The following is a 14,671-nucleotide window of genomic DNA, read 5'->3' as shown; positions in this document are numbered from 1 at the left end:
GAGCTACAGTTCTATGAAGATGGGGCTTTTTCTCAAACAACAGTAGACCAAACAATAAATTCCTTTCCAATTTTAACACTGTCCTTTAAATTTACAAAGTCCAGATTTCACCCCTTCTCCCCTTCTTCTTCCAAGCTTTCTAGATTTTAATTTCCCACCTTCTTATTTTATTTTGTTTAACTTTAATTAGTCCTGGAATGAAAGACAGCGATCTGTACCTTTTCTGTAGTTATCCAGATCAACACCGGTCTTGTATAGCTTTAGGTGTTTAGTAGTATCAAAGAAGATTAGGATCCTGTCGAGCCTAAATGACTCTGGAAATTTCTGCAGATGATGAAAATGCAACTCGTCTCTGGAGACCCTTCAAAGCCTCAAAGGAGCCCCCCTTTCCGGGACTCTCTTTTAGCCAAAGTAAATCTCCTCAAAGTTTCCTGTGCATATCTTGGACTAATCTCTGACTGAGAAAAGTAGGCAGTAGGCATTAGATTGCCTTCCACTCCCCCGAACAGAAGTTCCAGCCTGCTCCCCTTCTGAGAAGCAGCTCAGCTCGGCATTTTCCAACCCCGAAAGTCCTCACCTTCTCATGTTTTTAGAAAGGCTGTAGGACCTGATTTGCTGGCTGGCCTGTGACAATCTTTACTCATTAGCTCCAGGTGGGTCACCGTGTTTGTCTGAAACAGCAGGACAAAGTTTGAACCCAGTGGTACCTTTAAGGCCAACAAAGTATTATTCAAAGTATAAGCTTCCATGAGCAGGCACCCAGAATAAAACTTCGTTGGTCTTACGTTGTCACTCGACTCAGACTTCATCCTGCTCAGGAGTAAGTCTCACCTGGGTTTAGAAGACCTTCCTTCCCCCCCCCCCCCCCCCCAGTCAGTGTGCCCAGGATTACAGTCTTGGCATGCCTTTGATGCTGCACAGGGCTCTTGCTTCTGCACTAGTCCATTTAGTTTTAGCAAACCTGCAATTTCAGGATTAAGAACATAAGAGAAGCCATGTTGGATCAGGCCACTGGCCCATCCAGTCTGACACTCTGTGTCACATAAGAGAAGCCATGTTGGATCAGGACAATGGCCCATCCAGTCTGACACTCTGTGTCACATAAGAGAAGCCATGTTGGATCAGGACAATGGCCCATCCAGTCTGACACTCTGTGTCACATAAGAGAAGCCATGTTGGATCAGGACAATGGCCCATCCAGTCTGACACTCTGTGTCACATAAGAGAAGCCATGTTGGATCAGGCCAATGGCCCATCCAGTCTGACACTCTGTGTCACATAAGAGAAGCCATGTTGGATCAGGCCAATGGCCCATCCAGTCCAACACTCTGTGTCACACAGTGGGCAAAAAAAGAGGTTCACAAGTAGGGCTAGAAGCCTTTCCATTTCCTACCCCCAAGCACCAAGAATACATAGCATCACTGCCCCAGACAGTTCCAATAATATGCTGTGGCTAATAGCCACTGACGGACCTCTGCTCCATATTTTTATCCAAACCCCTCTTGAAGCTGGCTATGCTTGTAGCCGCCACCACCTCCTGTGGCAGTGAATATCACGTGTTAATCACCCTTTGGGTGAAGAAGTACTTCCTTTTATCCGTTTTAACCTGACTGCTCAGCAATTTCATTGAATGGCCACGAGTTCTTGTATTGTGAGAAAGGGAGAAAAAGTACTTCTTTCTCTACTTTCTCCATCCCATGCATAATCTTGTCAACCTTTTGCAAAGGGCTACAAGGGTAATTCCCAAGCAAGCCAGATCCCTAACAAAATTCCTTTCTCCAAAAACCTGTTGGATCAGACCAGTGAGGGTCCATCTAGTCCAGCCTCCTGTCTCACACTGTGGCCAACCAGCTCCTCTGCAGGGCCCACAACAGGGCAGAGAGGCTGAGGCCTTCGCCTGAGAAGAACAACAGAAAGGCCCTGCTGGATCAGACCAGGGAGGGTCCATCTAGCCCAGCCTCCTGTCTCACACAGTGGCCAGCCAGTTCCTCTGGAGGGCCAACAACAGGGCAGAGAGGCTGAGGCCTTCTCTTGAGAACATCAGAAGAGCCCTGCTGTGTCAGACCAGTGAGGGGCCATCTAGTCCAGCCTCCTGACTCACACTGTGGCCAACCAGCTCCTCTGCAGGGCCAACAACAGGGCAGAGAGGCTGAGGCCTTCGCCTGAGAAGAACATCAGAAAGGCCCTGCTGGATCAGACCAGGGAGGGTCCATCTAGTCCAGCATCCTGTCTCACACTGTGACCAACCAGTTCCTCTGCAGGGCCAACAACAGGGCAGAGAGGCCAAGACCTTCATAAGAACATCAGAAGAGCCCTACTGGGTCAGACCAGTGAGGGTCCATCTAATCCAGCCTCTTGTCTCACACAGTGGCCGACCAGTTCCTCTGGAGGGCCAACAACAGGGCAGAGAGGCTGAGGCCTTCGCCTGAGAAGAACATCAGAAGAGCCCTGCTGGATCAGACCAGTGAGGGTCCATCTAGTCCAGCATTCTGTCTCACACTGTGGCCAACCAGTTCCTCTGCAGGGCCAAAAACAGGGCAGAGAGGCTGAGACTTTTCCCTGATGTTACCTCCTTGCTCTGGGATTCAGATGTTTAGTGCTTCTCAATGTGGAGGTTCCCCTCAGTCACCACGGCTAGTAGCCACCGGCAGACTTATCCTCCATCAATCTATCTAATCCCCTTTAAACCTGTTTATTTCTGTGGCCATCCCAACATCGTCTGGCTAAGAATTCCACATTTTAATCACTCTCTGTGTCAAGCAGTCTGTACAGCATCAGCTAAGTCATGGGCTGTTCCTGTGGTGGGCCCAATCTTCTGGCTTGGCCTTCCAGAATCGGTGAGGAGGCAAGCTGCCAGCTATGGGAAGGGAAATATCAGATTTGGGGGGTAGAGGCTGGAGAGAGTGGGGTTTGGGGAGAGGAGAGACAGGTACAGCAGTCAATATCTCCAGGAAAATCAATTGTAATAGCAGATCTCCAGGCCCCACCCGGAGGGTTGCCACCTCTGAGGAGGTACCTTCACAGGCAACAGCTAGGAAGGTATGAAGGGCTGTACAGTTCAGGCAAGGATTGGGGGAAGATGGAACTGGTTCAGCGAGTTGTACTGTGTGCTTTTAATCTCTGTGTTATTCTCTTTTTGGCAAAGGGAAGGTCACCAAGTTGGTCTGAAGCAGAACAAAATTTGGAGTCCAGGGGCCCCTTTAAGACCAACAAAGTTTAATTCTGGGTATAAGCTTTCGTGTGCAGGCACACTTCTTCAAACGGCTGCCACACTTCTTAAAACAAATACCGCTTCCTTGAATTGTGCAAAAGCTTATATACCCAGGTCAGAATCAAACTTTGTTGGTCCTAAAGGGGCCCCTGGACTCAAACTTTATTCTACAAATAAAACCAGTCTCCTTGTTTGCCAGGGTCTGAATATGTTACTTTTCCCATTGATCCTCAAGCGCAGCTGTGCTCAGATCTGTCAGGATCACCTCTCCGGCTGCAGGCAGAAAAAAACACCCAAGCATTTAAATGCCTGGATTCTGAGCAGAGAACCCCAACTTTTTTAACCCTTCAGGCACCTTTCCAATTTTGCAACAGCCTGGCCACAAAACAGTTGCTGCCGGAGGCTGAGAAAGCCACAAAAACTGATGCCACGAGTTACCTTGCCACACAACGATGATCCTTGCAGGGTAGTGGAAGATATTGCCAAAGCAACATTTGTAAAGGTCTGCATAACTAATCAAGTCTCCAGCAGCCCAGCAGAAATTTTGCTGGATAAAAGCCACCTGGCCCCACCCACTTCCCAAAAACACTTGCAGGCACCAGGAAAGGGGTTGAGGGGTGCCACTGGTGCCCATGGGCAGGGGAACCCTGATCTTGAGGAAATATTTTGCATGTGGATAGAAGGCTGCAGTTCTCCTGTGTACACTTACCAATGAGTAAGCCCCAATTAATAAAGCAGAACGTCTTTCTGAACAGCCATGCATGGGACCCCAGAACAAGGTTAGCCATACTAAATGAGAACTCACAATCCTAAACCTCTAAGTGGTTTTTCAAACCGCAGAGGCCATTTCCAGATGGGACGCCACGGTCAGGCCACATTCATTTACTTCCTTTTATTTATTTAAAATATTGATGAGCCACCTTTCTACCTTGTGGGAACTCAAGGCAGCTTACCATAAAACGACAAGTATTTGAAAAAGGCATGAAAGACACCATGGATTTCAGCTGAATTTTAACTCTCTGGCTCTCGTCGCCATTCAAAACCTGCTCACTCTGCACAGCCCGCAAAACCGCCTCTGTGCTTTTCCTGACGAGCCACTGGCGTTCCACCCAACGCTCCTGCACTTCTTCCATTCTAGGGTGCCAGCCTCCCGGTGGGGCCTGGAGAACTCCCAGAATCACAAGTGGCCTCCAGGCGACAAGAGAGCATTTCCCCCATTGATTCCCCTGGATAAAACGGTTGTTTTGGAGGGCGGACTGGACTCCAGGGCACCCACTCCAGGCTGAGGCTCCACCGCCAGGAATTTCCCAAACCTGGAGCTGGCAACGCAGGCCCTTCACCCCTTCCTCTCCAGTGGCGCTGCAGGAGTTGCAACCCCCGAGCCCGGGCAGGAGGTTTGCAAAAACCAGCCCGTCCCGGTGCAAAAGCGCGCCCTGCCCACCCCCCGGACTTCTGCTCGCCTTCACTCACCCAAGTCCCCGGTGGGGGGGGGGGTTGCAAAAGGGCCGAGCCGCCGGGAGGAGGGGCAACCGAAGCCCCCCTCCTGCTCCAGCCGAAGCGCCTCGCGGCAGCTGCTAGAGGGCGCGCCCGGGCGGGTCGGGGGCGCTGCGCAAAAAGGCTTTCCGGAGTGGCGCCGGCGGGGGCAGCAGCGCCTCTCTTGGGGCTGGAATTCGTTGCAAGGCCCCAGCCCGGGGCTTAGCGCAGCTGGTGCGCAACGTCAAGGGCACCGGGAATGGGGGTCGGTTTGCCGGAAAGGCAGCGGCGGGGAGGGCAGCCCCGAGCGCAGCGGGCTTGGGCGGGAAGCCAGGCTGCTGGAGAGCCTCCACGTGCAGAGGCAGTGCAGCTTCCAACGGCGGTACATCTTAGTCAATGATTTGGATGAAGGAATAGAGGGGGATGCTTCTGAAATTTGTATTTTACTATAAACTGTACTTTACTTCGCTTAAAACTGTATTTTACTGTATTAATTGTAGTTATTGTAATCATGGTACACACCATGTCTTGTGAGCCGCCCTGAGCCTGCCTCGGCGGGGAGGGCGGGATGTAAATAAAAGGGGTTTTTTTTAATTATTATTATTATTATTATTATTATTAAATTTGCAGATGCTACTAAATTGGGAGGGGTTGCAAACACAGAAGAAGACAGAAACAGGATACAGGATGACCTTGACAGGCTGGGAAACTGGGCTAAATCAATCAAATGAATTTTAACAGGGATAAATAAAAAGTTCTGCATTTAGGTAGGAAAAATCCCATGCATGGTTATAGGATGGGGGAGACTTGTTTTAGCAGTAGTCTGTGCAAAAAGGATCTAGGGGTCTTCGTGGGTCATACGCTGAACATGAGTCAACGGTGTGATGCGGCGGCTAAAAAGGCAAGTGCAATTTTGGGCTGTATCGACAGAAGTATAGTGTCCAGATCACGTCATGTGATGGTATCGCTTTACTCTACTTTGGTAAGACCTCACTTGGAGTATTGTGTTCATTTTTGGGCACCACACTTTAAGAAGGATATAGACAAGCTGGAATGGGTCCAGAGGAGGGCGACGAAGATGGTGAGAGGTCTAGAGTCCAAGTCCTATGAGGAAAGGTTGAAGGAGCTGGGGATGTTTAGCCTGGAGAGGAGGCGGCTGAGAGGTGATAGGATCACCATCTTCCAAGGACTTGAAGGGCTGTCCTATAGAGGATGGTGCAGAATTGTTTTCTGTGGCCCCAGAAGGTAGGACCAGAACCAGTGGGTTGAAATTAAATCAAAAGAGTTTCCGGCTCATCATTAGAAAGAACTTCCTGACCATTAGAGCGGTTCCTCAGTGGAACAGGCTTCCTCCTTGGGAGGTGGTGGGCTCTCCTTCCTTGGAGGTTTTTCAACAGAGGCCAGATGGCCATCTGACAGCAATGAAGATCCTGTGAATTTAGGGGGAGGTGTTTGTGAGTTTTCTGCCTTGTGCAGGGGGTTGGACTAGATTGACCCTGGAGGTCCCTTCCAACTCTAGGATTCTATGACTGTTAGAGCGGTTCCTCAGTGGAACAGGCTTTCCCGGGAGGTGGTGGGCTCTCCTTCCTTGGAGGTTTTTCAGCAGAGGCTAGATGGCCATCTGACAACAATGAGGATCCTGTGAATTTAGGGGGAGGTGTTTGTGAGTTTCCTGCATTGTGCAGGGGGTTGAACTGGATGACCCTAGAGGTCCCTTCCAGCTCTGTGATTCTATGATCTTGCCCCAACTAGACCCGTGTTACCATAGAGGAGGGGGAGGGGATCCAAGCCGATTCCTAGATTTGGCAGCCCAAGGGATCTCCCGCAGTTAGACAGAGACCTGCCCCCTCCCCCCCCCCCGGAGAAAATGGCTGCTTTGGAGAGTGGGCTGCATGGCATTAGACGCTGCTGAAGTCCTGCCCTCCCCCAGCCCCGAATAATCTCCAGGAGGTGCGGTTGTTCATTTCACTTAAATGAGGGGGAACCCGAGTGGAATCAATACTTAAGAGTTTTCCATTCTCTCTCCTGTTCGGTTAATATGCAGCTTTAAGGAAGTCCGAGTAGTACAAGGCACAGAATGTTCAGTCCAGGTTTTTGTAGAGTTCAGAGTTTGCCCAGGAGTTTGATGTCTCAGATGTACATCTATTTTGTTTGGCTTTCTTAAACAGTTAGATCCTAAGGTAGTGGCTCTCTGGCAAAGATGGACTGAATTCTGTCTTTTAATGCTGGACTGTGAGCTAACCCTTGAATGGGCCAGCAGAGGTCTCCTTACTGGCCGGACCGAGTGTCAAGATGGAATTTCTTTTTGAATAATAAACCAGGAATAAAGGAACTTGCAAAAAAGAGTAAATACCTTTTTCCTTCAGTAGTGTCAAGTAGTCTTTCAATTGTTTTCAAATCAATTTCCCAGACCGGTATCCTCAAAAGCTGGCCTAAAGAGTGAATTATATCTGCTGGACCATCTGTCAAAATTTATTGGTATTTTAGCTACCACCAGAGTTATCTGGTTTCTGGATAGCTTAAGAGAATCTCTGGCTTAGGTTTGGCAAGCGTATTTGTGACTTGAGCAGAACTCCTCTCTCCAGCAGGCACAGATGAGACCAAGTCAAAGGGGGGTGACTTGGCAAGTTCAGATTTAGCAGCCACAGCAGGACATGGTTTTTTCCCCAAATTAATTAACAAATCTGAGAGTTCCTCCAGTTTGTAAGAGAGCTTATTTAGGCACTTAAAAATGTCCACTACAGTCTCCGCTGTAAGCAAACACTGATCCCCAACTAATTTAAAGATTTCAGCTTTAGGGAGCTCCCTGTTTATCAAGGGGAACGAGCCAAACTCATGGGAGGTTGGAGACGAGTCAGAGAAATGATCTTCTTTCTCCTCTCTGGAGACATTATTCCCTGCTGGATTATGCAAAACAGAAGTGCGTTGAGCAGCATCAGAAGCCAGCAGTCTCCTCATTTATAAGACTTAAAGGAGCAAACCTGTTTTGCAATGGCAGCAAGGGGCAAGACAACTGCTCATTGTTAAAAATATCAGTGCTCAGCTGCTTGCAATTTCTGGATGCTGGTGATTGGGGAGAATGAAACTCCTTTTGCTCCCTTCCTTCCCCCTTTTTTTTGAGGGTTTTAAAGGCAACGTTACAAGGGAGGAGAGTGTGTCAGTTCAGTTAAAAAGCTTGAAGTCTTACAAAAGTATTGTAATGTTTATCCACCCGCAGGGAAAAGAGAGAGAAGCAAACAAAACAGCTCAGCAGCTTTGCAGCACCAGCATCAAAGTAACTCTAACTAACTGACCTCCTCTTACCTTGCAGATCCTCCAAACAGCTCAAAGGAGGAAAATGAGCTTTGTAAATCAGTCAAAAGTTTAGTTAACAATTCCATGATAACGTTTCTTTAAAAGGGAAACATTTTGTGTATTTCGGTTGCTGCAGCTAAAAAAATAATTAAAATATATAGTTCAACAGTATCGAAAGGAAAAAAAAAACTCTTGCGGTCTTGCACCATTAATTTTGCAGGATGATTTTCAATCAAGCTGGCTTAAAGAATTCCAAACTAAGTTAGCTCAGCTCGGACTTTCCCCTGATGCAGTTTTTCGTTTGGGCCATGATACAGCTAGACAGCTTTTTAAGCAGAGTGGAAGATACAGAACGTCAGATGGACATCTCCAAATCACCAAGCTTCATTGTTGCCTCCCAAAGACGTTACCTTCTTCAACCGTCCCCTTATCTATATAGCCTGGAAAATGCCAATCAGAGAAGGGCCTTTTCTCTTGCAAGGCTAGCTGTACTGCCATCAGCGGTGGTCAAGGGTAGATATAATAACATCCCACAAGCTGAGAGAGTTTGTCCCTGTAATGCTGGTGCAATAGAGACAATACATGTTTTACTTCATTGCCTGATATATAATGATATTCGTTTGACGTTTATTTCTCCAGTATTATCAAAAGGTTCCAAAATCTCCGATGAAGAAATTTCTTTCTGACAATAACCCGGAGATTAGTAAAAAAAAAAATGAGAAATTCTGTACTCCAGCAATGAAATTGCGCTCCATTTGTGTTTTTCAAGGAAATGGGGGAAGCTGAATTGCATAACGCTTACTAGAGCTGTAAATCTATGTTTTTATATTTGCAAGTTTTAATCATTTTATTGTGCAATCCTTTTCCTTGTATGATTGTTGTGATATTTATATATCTTTATACTGGCCGTGGGCTGTTAATAAATCTAAATCTAATCTAATCTCCAGGAGTTTCCCAACTTGGAGCTGGCAACACAGCGACTCCAGGGCTTGCAGAGGGCGGATCTACCGGGAGATCTGTTGCAATCCCTGCTGCCTGGTTGCAGCTCAGGAGAGACTGTACCAGCCTCAGGAGAGCATGCCTGCAATTTAAGGGGCCAGTGCAGAAGGCCTGGCTAAAGATTAGTCCGTGGCAGCCCCCCACCCCTCCACCCCCGCAGATGAAGCCGCCCTGCTTGCTTCTTTCCTTCCAGGGCTTGTTGCTGTAAATACTTCTCAGAGCAGTTGCTGGGAGCCGCCAGGATGACCCTGAAGTGCCTGCAGCACCGCCCTCTAATCTGATTAACTTTATCTGCCCAGGCACATGACATGACTTCCTTGTATTGTCAGGGCAGACCTTTGGCCTGATCCAGCAGGGGGGTATCCCCAGGGGAAATGAGCTCTGTTGTCTAGAGGCTGCCTGGAATTCTGGGAGTTCTCCGGGCCCCAACTGGAGTAGTCACAGTGGGGTCTGTCTCCCCCTTTTCCGTGCCGTAGAGAGGAGGTCACCTCAGAATTTTCTCTAAGGGTTGCTACCTCCAGGTGGTCAATGGGGATCTCCTGGGATTACAACTGATCTCCAAGTAGATCCACGTGGGTCGCTGTGTTGGTCTGATGCAGCAGAACAAAGTTTTGAATCCAGTGTATGGGTACGAAAGCTCATACCTTGAATAAAACTTTGTTGGTCTTAAGGGTGCCGCTGGATTTTGTTCTCGTGATCTCAGGTGACAGAAATAAGTTCACCTGGAGAAAATGGCTGCTTGGGAGGAAGGACCTTGTGGCATGAAAGGTAAAGGTCTTCCCTGTGCAAGCACCGTTTTTTTCTGACTCTGGGCAACTAGAATGATTAAAGGGCTGGAGCACTTTCCCTATGAAGAAAGGTTGAAACGCTTGGGACTCTTTAGCTTGGAGAAACGTCGACTGCGGGGTGACATGATAGAGGTTGACAAGATAATGCATGGGATGGAGAAAGTAGAGAAATAAGTACTTTTCTCCCTTTCTCACAATACAAGAACTCGTGGGCATTCGATGAAATTGCTGAGCAGTCAGGTTAAAACGGATAAAAGGAAGTACTTCTTCACCCAAAGGGTGATTAACATGTGGAATTCACTGCCACAGGAGGTGGTGGCGGCCACAAGCATAGCCACCTTCAAGAGGGGTTTAGATAAAAATATGGAGCAGAGGTCCATCAGTGGCTATTAGCCACAGTGTGTGTGTATGTATAAAAATTTTTGCCACTGTGTGACACAGAGTGTTGGACTGGATGGGCCATTGGCCTGATCCAACATGGCTTCTCTTATGTTCTTATGGGGTGATGTTGCTTTCACAACGTTTTCATGGCAGACTTTTTAGAGAGCCAGTTTGGTGTAGTGGTTAAGTGTGTGGACTCTTATCTGGGAGATTCCCCAGGTCGGGTTTGATTCCCCACTCCTCCACTTGCAGCTGCTGGAATGGCCTTGGATCAGCCAGAGCTCTCGCAGGAGTTGTCCTTGAAAGGGCAGCTGCTGTGAGAGCTCTCTCAGCCCCACCCACCCCACAGGGTGCCTGTTGTGGGGGAGGAAGGTAAAGGAGATTGTAAGCTGCTCTAAGACTGATTCAGAGAGAAGGGTGGGGTATAAATCAACAGTGTTCTTCTTCACAGGGTGGTTTGCCATTGGCTTCTCCAGTCATTTACACTTTACCCCCAGCAAGCTGGGGACTCATTTTTATTATATCCCAATAAAGTTCCTCCCCAAACCTCACCTCTCTCAGGCTCCACCCGCAAACTTTCCTAACTGCAGAACTGGCAACTCTCCCTAGAAGCCAGTTTTAAATTGTACGCAGCCTTGACCACCCCCCACCCACCCAGGCAGAAAAGGCTCTGGGCAACTATGGAAGAAATAAAACAGCAAGCATGGTGAGACTTTGTTGAATTGAAAGAACCAAACATCAGAAGCTGGAAACAAAACCAGAAAACAGAAGAGCTTTTCTTAATTTCACAGGAAATTGGAAGGCATTTTCCAAATGCAGAGGCTTTGGGGCAAGGTATCAGAGCCGTCTGTGGTGGGGAAAGAGCCAGGGCTGAAGTCCAGTCATCTTCGGTGGCCTCATTTTTCCTTGAATCCCTCTCGTCTTCAAAGCGAGTGTGCAGACCCTCAGACTAACCTGTACTGATTTGGACTAAGCCTGCACAAAACCACCTTTTATTTTAAAATGAAAAACTGAAATCTTAAAAGTTTGTAGATCGTACATTGCAAAGGGGTAGAATAAAGTCCAGAGCCTAGAATGCCATATTACAAGCTCAGTGTCAAGCATCGATATTTCGCAATAATCAAGCTTTTGTTTTTTAATCAACTTGTTTTATTGAAAACTACATGACTTGCTCCAAGGACTGAATCCTTGGAAGTAATGATAGACATAGTATTGAACAGTATCTTATAGACTACTTCAAAAGGCAGGGTTACAGATAACTTCAAAAGAATAACATAAAGATGCAAATTGAATTGAAGGTTCAAAGGATACTCACTAGTATCTCTTTTATGACTAAGGAATGTTAACATCTCCATTTCTCACACACTCTCTGCTAGCTGATAAGACATGACTGTGTGAATCTGGGGGAGAGGCACTTTACACCATTAATACAAGGTTACATTAAACATCCTGGATTCAGAGGGATTTATTATGCATCCACAGGATGGAAGGGAGAGAAGGGGGGGAAGAGAGGAAAGGTATGGATAAAACCAACACTTAGAAATAGCATGCTTGACACTCAGGGGTCACCATGTAAGCACTAAGGGCAGCATCAACAAGCACAAAGACAAGAAACCAGCGTGAACTAACTCACACATTTTTAGCCTCCAGCTCACAGGTTTTTGTCTTAGCTCAGGAAGCATGACCCCAGAGTACAATCATTTATGCAGTAGCTCACAACTTTAATACCAGTAGAATTTTTGCTTACAAGACACTGCAGCTTAGAGGGAACATTGCAAGGAACATGTATCAAAACAGAGATGGCAACCCTATCCAGGTGGGGTTTAAATTGTATCTAGTGTTAATTTTGCAGGAAACTTCCAGGCATTTCCTATATGCAAAATGGCGTTGATACCCCGTAGGGCAGGGTATCAAAGCCATCTGTGGGGAGGAGAGTGCCAGGGCTGAAGTCCAGTCATCTTCGGTGGTCTCATTTTTCCTTGAATCCCTCTCAACTCCAAAGCGAGTGTGCAGACCCTCAGACTAACCTGTGCTGATTGGTGCTAAGCCTGCACAACCACAGTTCCTTTTCCCCCAAATTGAAAACTAAGATACTAAAGGTTTGTAGATCCTACATTACACAGGGGTAGAATAAAGCCCAGAGGCTGCAATGCCACATTATATGTATGTTCATACTACACTAAATAATGTAGAATCATAGAGTTGGAAGGGATCTCCAGGGTCATCTAGTCCAACCCCCTACACAATGCAGGAAACTCACAAACACCTCCCCCTAAATTCACAGGATCTTCATTGCTGTCAGATGTCCATCTAGCCTCTCTTTAAAAACCTCCAAGGAAGGAGAACCCGCCACCTCCCGAGAAAGCCTGTTCCACTGAGGAACCACTCTAACGGTCAGGAAGTTCTTCCTAATGTTGAGCTGGAAACTCTTTTGATTTAATTTCAACCCATTGGTTCTGGTCCTACCTTCCTGGGCCACAGAAAACAATTCCACACCATCCTCTAGATGACAGCCCTTGAAGTACTTGAAGACGGTGATCCTATCACCTTTCAGCCGCCTCCTCTCCTGGCTAAACATCCCCAGCTCCTTCAACCTCTCCTCATAGGACTTGGTCTCGAGACCCCTCACCATCTTCGTTGCCCTCCTCTGGACCCGTTCCAGCTTGTCTATATCCTTCTTAAAATGTGGTGCCCAAAACTGAACACAAGACTCCAGGTGAGGTCTTACCAGAGCAGAGTAAAGCGATACCATCACATCACGTGATCTGGACACTATACTTCTGTTGATATAGTCCAAAATTGCATTTGCCTTTTTAGCCACCACATCACACTGTTGACTCATGTTCAGCGTATGATCCACTAAGACCCCGAGATCCTTTTCGCACATACTACTGCTAAGACAAGTCTCCCCCATCCTATAACTATGCATGGGATTTTTCCTACCTAAATGCAAAATTTTACATTTATCCCAGTTAAAATTCATTTTATTGGTTTTAGCCGTTTTCCAGCCTGTCAAGGTCATCCTGTATCCTGTTTTTGTCTTCTTCTGTGTTTGCAACCCCTCCCAATTTAGTATCATCTGCAAATTTAATAAGCATTATCTGTATTCCTTCATCCAAATCATTGATAAAGATGTTGAACAAAGCAAAACAAGTCCCAGGACAGATCCTTGAGGCACTCCACTTGTCACTCCTCTCCAAGATGAGGAGCCATTCACAAGCACTCTTTGGGTGCGATCTGTCAACCAGTTACAGATCCACCTAACGGTAACAGGATCCAAACCACATTTTACCAACTTGTCAACAAGGATAGTATGGGGAACCTTACCAAAAGCCTTACTGAAATCAAGATAAACGATGTCTACAGCATTCCCCCGATCCAGCAAGTTAGTCACTTTCTCAAAAAATGAGATCAGGTTAGTCTGACATGACTCTAAAACTTTTCCAGGTATAGATGTCAAGCTGATGGGTCAGTAGTTACCCGGATTGTCTTTTTTTCCCCTTCTTGAAGATGGGGACAACATTCGCCCGCATCCAATCTTCCAGCACCAGCCAGTTTGGTGTAGTGGTTAAGTGTGCGGACTCTTATCTGGGAGAACCAGGTTTGATTCCCCACTCCTCCACTTGCACCTGCTAGCATGGCCTTGGGTCAGCCATAGCTCTGGCAGAGGTTGTCCTTGAAAGGGCAGCTGCTGTGAGAGCCCTCTCCAGCCCCACCCACCTCACAGGGTGTCTGTTGTGGGGGAGGAAGGTAAAGGAGATTGTGAGCCGCTCTGAGACTCTTCGGAGTGAAGAGCGGGATATAAATCCAATATCTTCTTCTTCTTCTGTTCTCCAAGAATTCTCAAAAATTGCATCCGCATGCTCGTTTAGAATCCTTGGATGCAATTTATCCGGCCGTGAGGACTTCGTTTCATTTAAAGAAACTAGGTGTTTATGTACTACCCCTATGCTGATCCTAGGTTGGAACTTCATACCCTTATATGTTGTTTTTGCCATGTTGAGCACCGTTTCCCTCAGAAGACTGAAGAAAAGTAGGAATTGAGCAGTTCCACCCTCTCTTTATTACCCGTTACAATTTCACTTCCTTGCCCTCCCAATGGCCACAATGTCCTTGCTTTTTCTTACTCTGATCATAAGAAAAGAACCCTTTTGTGTTGTTTTTAGCATCGTTGGCCAGCCTAAGCTCATACTGAGCTTTAGCTTTCCTAACTTTTTCTCTACAAGCACTGGTGATTTGTTTATATTCCTCCTTGGTTATAAGGCCCTCCTTCCGATTCCTAAAGGAGTCTTTTTTATTTCTCAAGTCTTTAGAGAGCTGTTTATGGAGCCACTTCGGCTTCTTTGGGCTTTTTCCATTTTTTCTTCTCACAGTTGTATTTTGCAACTGGATTTTTGCTGTTCTTATATAGTAAAAATCCAGTTGCAAACCACATTATTTAGTGCAGTGTGAATGCATGAAGTGCAAAGGTCACCAAGAAAACCCTAAGGCCGGCATCAACAAGCACAATTAATGACAAGGAACA

General features: G+C 46.9%; 1 protein-coding gene across 1 annotated transcript in view; it reads right to left on the bottom strand.

Annotated features, from left to right (window-relative positions):
- Positions 1–4,822, bottom strand: part of ACACB (acetyl-CoA carboxylase beta) — a 117,583-nt gene extending 112,761 nt beyond the window's left edge. Inside the window, exon 1 of the mRNA XM_060250399.1 lies at positions 4,682–4,822. The gene's annotated coding sequence lies outside the window, so the exon portion shown is untranslated. The remainder of the gene's footprint in view (positions 1–4,681) is intronic.
- Between the last annotated feature and the right edge of the window lie 9,849 nt (positions 4,823–14,671).

This window comes from Heteronotia binoei, chromosome 11 (assembly GCF_032191835.1).
Source record: "Heteronotia binoei isolate CCM8104 ecotype False Entrance Well chromosome 11, APGP_CSIRO_Hbin_v1, whole genome shotgun sequence".
NCBI classification, from domain to species: domain Eukaryota; kingdom Metazoa; phylum Chordata; class Lepidosauria; order Squamata; family Gekkonidae; genus Heteronotia; species Heteronotia binoei.
Note: the sequence above shows the minus strand (reverse complement) of the source record. Positions and strands in the feature narration are given on the sequence as shown.